General features: G+C 44.1%; 1 non-coding gene across 1 annotated transcript; it reads right to left on the bottom strand.

The window, feature by feature from the left end:
- Positions 1-6,893: 6,893 nt before the first annotated feature.
- Positions 6,894-7,024, bottom strand: LOC125341262. The gene has a single exon (XR_007208942.1). It is a non-coding gene; the product is annotated as a small nucleolar RNA SNORA51 (small nucleolar RNA).
- Positions 7,025-8,282: the final 1,258 nt, after the last annotated feature.

The following is an 8,282-nucleotide window of genomic DNA, read 5'->3' as shown; positions in this document are numbered from 1 at the left end:
AGGTAAGGTCTCGTGTGTGTGTGTGTGTGTGTGTGTGTGTGTGTGTGTGTGTGTACCTTAACTGGGGCTTGAACTTGGGGACTGGTACTTTCATTTGCTTTTTTGCTTAAGGGTGGCATTAACACAAGCTATATCTCCATTTCTGGCTATTTGCTGATTAATTGGAGATAAGAGTCTCTCTGATTTGTCTGCCAGGGCTGGCTTTGAACATCTGTCTTCAGATCTCAGTCTTCTCAGTAGCTAATATTATAGGCATGATTCACTAGCACCCAGCAGGGTCTCATGTTTTATTAAGGCCAATTTGAGACTGAGATCCTCCTATCTTTATCTCCTATGTAGCTGGGATTATAAGCATGGGCTACCATGCCCAACCAGCAATAGATATTTTTTAAATAGAAGAAAAGGCATTGTAAACTGTTAGCAGGCAAAAAGAGAAGAGTCACAGCATAAAAAAAATCATAGGAGTATAATTACCCATCAACCTAGAAACTTTAAAAAAATCAATTCTTTTTCTATAGAGGAGGGGAAGAACAGAATGTAAACATTTTTAGTGGAACAATAAATGTTTGTTCTCTGACTCAGTGGGCAGACCCAGATTGTAGAACAGAAAACAGATTTTACCTGATTCTCCATGGGACTGAAACAGGGAACAATGGTGTCTGACGAAAATCTGTCCAGGGATGTTGACATTTCAGTATTTCTTCCTATGAGTTTAGTGTTTTCTGGTTGATGAAATCTCAACCAGAAAACTGAAGCAATCACATTTGTCTTTTGGTGATGTCTGGCAACTAGGTCAGGGAGATGAGGAAACTTTAAAGGAAGTCCCTCACTGCGCTGAGAGGAGGAGAAACAAGGGAGGAAGGAGGCACTTAGAGTCTTTTATGTTGGTGGTGGTTGTGGGGCTTGAACTCAGGGCCTGGGCACTATTCCTGAGCTATTTTTCCCTTAAGGATACCACTCTACCTCTTGAGCCACAGCTCCACTTCCAGGTTTATTTGGTGGTTAATTGAAGACTTTCTTGCCCTAGCTGGCTTTGAACCATGATCCTCAGATCTCAACCTCTGGAGTTAGGACAAGTGGATTCTTAAATAGGTTCTAAGGCCTCTTAGTATGCCAAAGCTCCAGGTGTGTGTGTATGTGTGTGTGTGTGTGTGTGTGTGTGTGTGTGTGTGTGTGTGTGTACTGTGATTCAACCCAGTGCCTTAGAAATGCTAGCCAAGTACTATACCACTGAGTTACAGCCTCAGCTTTTTATTATTATTATTATTATTAGTGGTGGTGGTGGTGGTGGTTGTGGGGCTTGAACTCAGCATCTGGACATTGTCTGTAAGCTCTTTCACTCAAGGCTAGTGCTCTTCCATTTGAGCTATAGTACCACTTCCAGTTTTGGTGGTTAATTGGAGGTAAGACTCTCTCGGACTTTCTTGCCTGGGCTGGCTTTGAACCATGATCTTCAGATCTTAGCCTCCTGAGTAGATAAGATTACAGACATGAGTCACCAGCACCTGACAGTATTTTGTTTTGACTCAAGGTCTCACTAAGTTGTGCAGGCTGACCTCAAACTTCCTATTCTCCTGTCTCAGTTTTCCTAGTAGTTAGGTTTATAGACATGCATCACTAAGTCCAGAAAATTATTTTTTACTTTTTTTTTTTTTTTTTTTGGCCAGTCCTGGGCCTTGGACTCAGGGCCTGAGCACTGTCCCTGGCTTCTTCCCGCTCAAGGCTAGCACTCTGCCACTTGAGCCACAGCGCCGCTTCTGGCTGTTTTCTGTATATGTGGTGCTGGGGAATCGAACCTAGGGCCTCGTGTATCCGAGGCAGGCACTCTTGCCACTAGGCTATATCCCCAGCCCCTACTTTTTTTTTTTTTGCCATTCCTGGGGCCTGAACTGAAGTCCTAAGCACTGCCCATGATTTCTTTTTGCTCAAGGCTAGCACTCTACCTCTTGAGCCACAGTGCCCCTTTTGGCTTTTTCTGTTTATGTGGTGCTGAGGAATCGAACTCAGGGCTTCATGCATGCAAGGCAAACACTCTACCACTAAGCCATATTCCCAGCACAGAAAATTATATTTTTTTTTCTTTTGGCCAGTCCTGGGCCTTGGACTCAGGGCCTGAGCACTGTCCCTGGCTTCTTTTTGCTCAAGGCTAGCACTCTGCCACTTGAGCCACAGCGCCACTTCTGGCCGTTTTCTGTATATGTGGTGCTGGGGAATTGAACCCAGGGCCTCATGTACACAGGCAAGCACTCTTGCCACTGGGCCATATCCCCGGCCCCACAGAAAATTATTATTATTTGGCAGTAATTAACCTTTATGTCCATAAGTTATCACTTAATTTCGACTGTAATTGTAACTTTTGTTTTTTTCAGTGTTGAAAATTGAGCTCAGAGCCTCGTGCATGCTAGGTAAGCATTCAACCATGTAATTACACACACCCAGTCAGTCCTGTGTGATTTAATTAAAAGGACTAAGAGGCAGGGTACAATGGCTCATGCCTGTAATTCCAGCTACTTAGAAGGCAAAGATAGGTGGATTGAGGCTTTAAAGCCAGCTCAGGCAAAAGTAGCAAGACCCAATCTGAAAGTACACACTGGGAATGGTGGTTCACACCTACATTTCCAGTTACTTGGGAGGGATAGGTAGAAGGATCACAGTCTAAAGTGGCCCTGGAGCAAAAAGCATGAGACTAGCCAGGCACCAGTGGCTCACACCTGTAATTCTAGCTACTTGGTAAGCTAAGATCTGAGGATTGTAGTTCCCAAGCCAGCCCAGGAAGGAAAGTCCCTGAGACTCTTATCTCCAATTAATCACACACACACACACACACACACACACACACACACACACACACACACAGAGAGCCAGAATTGGAGCTGTGGTTCAAGTGGTAGCACAGTAGCCTTAAGCATAAAACACAGGGACAGCTCCTAGGCCCTGAGTTCAAGCCCCAGAACTAGTGCACACAACACATACACATGTAAAAAGCATGGGACTAAGGAAAAAATAGTAGGAGCACAGCTCAAGTAGTAAAGTGTGCTAGCCCAGTTTGTATGAGGTCCTGAGTTCAAACACTAGTCACACCTCCCCCAAAAGAGTTGCAAGACTCCTGTGCTGCTTCAGGCAGAGCTTCAACAGTCCCTGGGACTCGGTTTGGCACCCATCTTATAGGTTGCCAAATTCCATCTGCAAAGCTCACTTGTGACAGCCTAGTGCTGAGAAATCCTGACCCTTAAGTTAGATTTATATTATAAACATAGAAAAAATATACAGGGTCATATGCATATATATGCAAATGGACTAAAGTATGCTATATGCAGGGGAGGATTACAGTGGTATAACTCCTTTGAACAACTAATTTACAGTTTATCAAAATGAATATCAGGAAGCTAAAACATACTGTTGAGATGGGTCCTTGGTGGGGGGAGGGGGGTGTTGATAGTTAAGGGAAGGGGAGGCAGATGAATGGAGAGAGGAAGGGTGGAAACAGTCAAAATACTCAAAGTACATATGTAACAATGGAATCCAGAAAACTGTGGCTCATGCCTGTAATCGTAACTACTCAGGAGGCTGAGATCTTAGGATCAAAATTCAAAGCCAGCCCAGGCTGGAAAATCCATGAGACTCATCTCCAATTAATCACCAAAAAGCTGTAAGTGGGGCTGGGGATATGGCCTAGTGGCAAGAGAGCTTGCCTCATATACATGAGGCCCTGGGTTCGATTCCCCAGCACCACATATACAGAAAACGGCCAGAAGTGGCGCTGTGGCTCAAGTGGCAGAGTGCTAGCCTTGAGCAAAAGGAAGCCAGGGCCCTGAGTCCAAGGCCCAGGACTGGCCAAAAAAAAAAAAAAAAGCTGTAAGTGGAGGTGTGACTTAAGTGGTAGAGTGCCATACTTGAGCAATAAGACCAATCAAGAGCATGAGGCCCTGAGTTCACACCCTACAACTAGCATACACATATACATGCGCACACACATACACACACATACACACACACACACACACACACACACACACACAAAATAGAACCAAGTAAACTTGAGGGGATGAGTAGGTAGGTTTGGGACAGATGGGAGAGAATGATAGAAGGAATAATATGACCAAAATGCATTGTACCCATAAACTGACACGTTGAATTGAAACCTTTTGTACAACACTTAAAGAATTTTAAAGCCGGGGGCTGGGAATATGGACTAGTGGTAGAGTGCCTGCCTTGCATACATGAAGCCCTGAATTTGATTCCTCAGCACCATATATATAGAAAAAGCCAGGAGGGATACTATGGCTTAAGTGGTAGAGTGCTAGCCTTGAGCAAAAAGAAGCCAGGGACAGTGCTCAAGCCCTAAGTTCAAACTCCAGGACTGGCAAAAAAAAAAGAATTTTAAAGCCAAAGGTAGGTGGCTCATACCTGTAATCCTAGCTACTCAGGAGGCTGAGATCTGAGGATCATGGTTTGAAGCCAGCCTGAGCAGGAAAGTCTGTGAGACTCTTATCTCTACTAAAAAAAAATATCTATCTATCTATCTATCTATCTATCTATCTATCTATCTATCTATCTATCTATATATATCTGGAGGTGGAGCTGTAGCTCAAGTAGTAGAGCACTAGCCTTGAGCAAAAGAAGCTAAGGAACAGCACCCAGGCCCCCTGAGTCTAAGCCCCAGGACTGGTACACACACACACAAACACACACACAAAAGATAATTTCAAAACATGTATAAGAGCAAGGGGAGGGGCTACATTGTTCAAAAAGGAATGTGCTCTTTATTTGACTTAGATAACCATAACCCTTCATGTATTTCCTTTACAATAACAATAAATTGAAAAAGTAATAAATAAAATCAAGATAAAAAGATAAATCTTATGAGAAACCTTCCCTCCCCATACAGACTGATACAATCCGGGTGGAAACGCCACAGGCAGGCCTGGGCCAGGGCCGTGCTCGCTTCTGGGTGCGTGTGAAGAACTCGGCTGCTCAGGGCTTCAGACACCTCTTCCTGTCAATAACAATGCCTGTGTTTGTCATTGGTGGGGGCCCAGTTTTATTATGGAACACAATTCAGTGACTCAGAATAGAAAATAAAGGAGGAGCACTAGAAAATAATGCACTAAGAACATTTGCTCTTTTTATTTTTCTTTTTAGAGTCTAATAGTTCTACAAGGCTGTTAGAGAATATATCAGCCTGTTACTGCTGCTTTTTACTTCCCATAAGAACAAATTTCAACTTTTTTTTTTTTTGCCAGTCCTGGGGCTTGGACTCAGGGCCTGAGCACTGTCCCTGGCTTCTTTTTGCTCAAGGCTAGCACTCTGCCACTTGAGCCACAGCACCACTTCCGGCTTTTTCTATATGTGTGGTGCTGAGGAATTGAACCCAGGGCTTCATGTATACGAGGTGAGCACTTTACCACTAGGCCTTATTCCCAGCCCCTGAATTTCAACTCTTTCATGTATAACTTAGGGTTTTTTTTTCTTTTTAAAATTTTATTGTGCCAAAACTGTGGCTTAATTAAACTCAGGGCTTGGATATTGTTTCTTAGCATTTTTGCACAAGGTTGGTGAACTATTCAGATTTTTGCTGGTTAATTGGAAATACATTTCGTGGACCTTCTTACCTGGGCTAGTTTTGAACCATGATCCTCAGATCTCAGCCTTCTGAATAGCTAGGATTATAAGTATGAACCATTGTTTCCCCACTAATGGACTTCTTCTTCTCCTTCTTCTCCTTCTTCTCCTTCTTCTTCTTCTTCTTCTTCTTCTTCTTCTTCTTCTTCTTCTTCTTCTTCTTCTTCTCTTCCTCTTCCTCTTCCTCCTCCTCCTCCTCCTCCTCCTCCTCCTCCTCCTCCTCCTCCTCCTCCCTCTCCTCTTCCTTTCTCCCCTCCCCTATGGGTGGGTGGCATGGAGTTCCCATGGGTCCTGCATATCCTAGGTGACTATGACCTTTAGGTCTCTAGGCAAATACCAAGGTTTCTTGTTAAACCAGTTCTCGTTTCTCTGTGCTGAAAGAATAAAACACAAAACCAAACCTGGACCACAGGCTTCTGTAGCCTCATCTACAAAACCCTAACTCTCCTAGCATTCTCTGCTTCTTCAAAGTAGTGAGGAAGCTGATCTGATACAACTAGAAGTTTAAGGCTGCTGGGCAGCACATATCCTTGGGCTTGGTATTGTGATGCATCCCTGGGTCCTAGCTATTCAGAAGGCTGAGACAGAGGATGGTAAGTTCAAGGCTAACCTGGACAATTAATGGAGACCTTATCTGAAGATAAAATGAAATTTGAGTGGTGAAGAATATAAAGCCTGGCATTCATGAGTATAATCCTAGCTACTTGGGAAACTGAGATTGGGAAAATCAAGGTTCTAGACCAGCTTAGCCAGAGAAGTGCCCAAGATCCTGTCTCTATGAATGGAGGGAAGCTGGATATGGCAGTAGAAGCCTGTTATCCTAGATAGAAATAGACTGATCATGGCTCAGATAGAAAGCAAGACACTACTTATAAAACTGGCTACTTACTTACTGAGCTATGGCTCAGTAGTAAGGGTGCATACCTTGCACATTTGAGGCTCTTGAGTTCAAACCTCAGTATTGGGGGTTGGGAACATGGCTTAGTGGTAGAGTGCTTGCCTACCATGCATGAAGCTCTGGGTTTGATTCCTCAGCACCACAGAAAAAAGTCAGAAGTGTCGCTGTGGCTCAAGTGGCAGAGTGCTAGCCTTGAGCAAAAAGAAGCCTGGGACAGTGTTCAGGCCATGAGTTCAAGTACCAGGACTGGCAAAAAACAACAACCCTCAGAATTGGGGGGCGGGGGGGGGAAGGTGGAGGAACACAGTTCAGTGGTAGCTTAGCTAGCATTCTCAAGACCCTGGGTTTAACATTAAATTCTTTTTTCATTTTCCCATGCCTCCCCATTCATAGTACAGAGCAGGCACAGAGCTTGGCTGAGGTGAATATGGGGTAGCCTTACACTGCCTCCTCTTTCTATACAGTCAGTGAAAGAACACAGCCTATAGTAAGCACCAAGAGGCTGAAAAAAAAGTTCTGTTTTTTTTTTTTTTTTTTTTTTGCAAGTCCTGGGCCTTGAACTCAGGGCCTGAGTACTGTTCCTGGCTTCTTTTTGCTCAGGGCTGGCACTCTGCCACTTGAGCCACAGCGCCACCTCTGGCCACTTTCTATACATGTGGTGCTGGGGAATTGAACCCAGGGCTTCATGTATACAAGGCAAGCACTCTTGCCACTAGGCCCTATTCCCAGCCCCAAGCTTTGTTTTTTTAAGAGAGAAAACTTTGGAGCCCTAAATAAAAATCCTGGTATAATTATTCGCTGGATTGCCTTAGGGAAGACCCTTAACCTCCGAGTCACACTTTTCTCATTTGTGATAGGGGATCACAATTCTGGCCTCATTAGGGTGTTTGAGAAGTTTAACTAAGACAGATGACATTTGATGATGACCCAACTAAGTGGCCAATCTTCCAGGTGTTCAGGGGGCTCAGGCCTGTAATCCTATCTACTGAGGAGACTGAGATCTGGGGATCATAGTTCAAAGCCAGCCTGAGCAGGAAAGTCCTTGAGACCCTTATTTCCAATTAACTCCCCCCAAAAATGAAAAAGCTGAAAGTGGAGCTGTGGTTCAAATGGTAGGGCACTAGCCTTGAGTAGTTTAGGGGCAGCACCAAGGCCCCATAACCAGCAAACACAAACACAAAGTGCACCATCTAGACTCTGTCTAAAGAAGTGTCTTTTTTTTTTCAGGTATTGAGGTTTGAACTCAGAACCTCACACTTGCTTGGCTTGCTTGCTCATAGCTGGTACTCTACCGTTTGAGCCACACCTCCAGTCCTGTTTTTTGCCGCTTATTTTGGACATGACATGTCTCAGACTTTTCTACCCAGGCTGGCTTTGAACTGTGATCCTCTAGGTCTTACCTCCTTAGTGACTAGGATTATAGGTGTGAGCCGCCCAACTCTTTAAAAGTGCACCTGCTGTGCATGCAATCTTCCATGCCTAAAAAAATGGCGTTAGGTAATAAAATGACACCTACCAGTGAACACTATGACTCATAGTGGAAATGCCAAGCCTTGAAAACCCAAGAACCAGTTATGAGTCCAACATCAAAGTCATACTGAAGGACTTAAAGACACACACACAAAAATTCCCCCATATTCTATCTAGGCTATGACATAATGCTTTGTGTGGGCCGGAGCTCTCTTAATTGCCAACAAGATTAGAAACACTCACAATGGAAAATTTTTCTTTTCCACAGGCTCAAGTGACAATCCTTTATCTG

This window comes from Perognathus longimembris, chromosome 23 (genome assembly GCF_023159225.1).
Source record: "Perognathus longimembris pacificus isolate PPM17 chromosome 23, ASM2315922v1, whole genome shotgun sequence".
Lineage (NCBI taxonomy): Eukaryota > Metazoa > Chordata > Mammalia > Rodentia > Heteromyidae > Perognathus > Perognathus longimembris.
The sequence above is the reverse complement of the archived record's forward strand: the minus strand, read 5'-3'. Positions and strand labels throughout refer to the sequence as shown.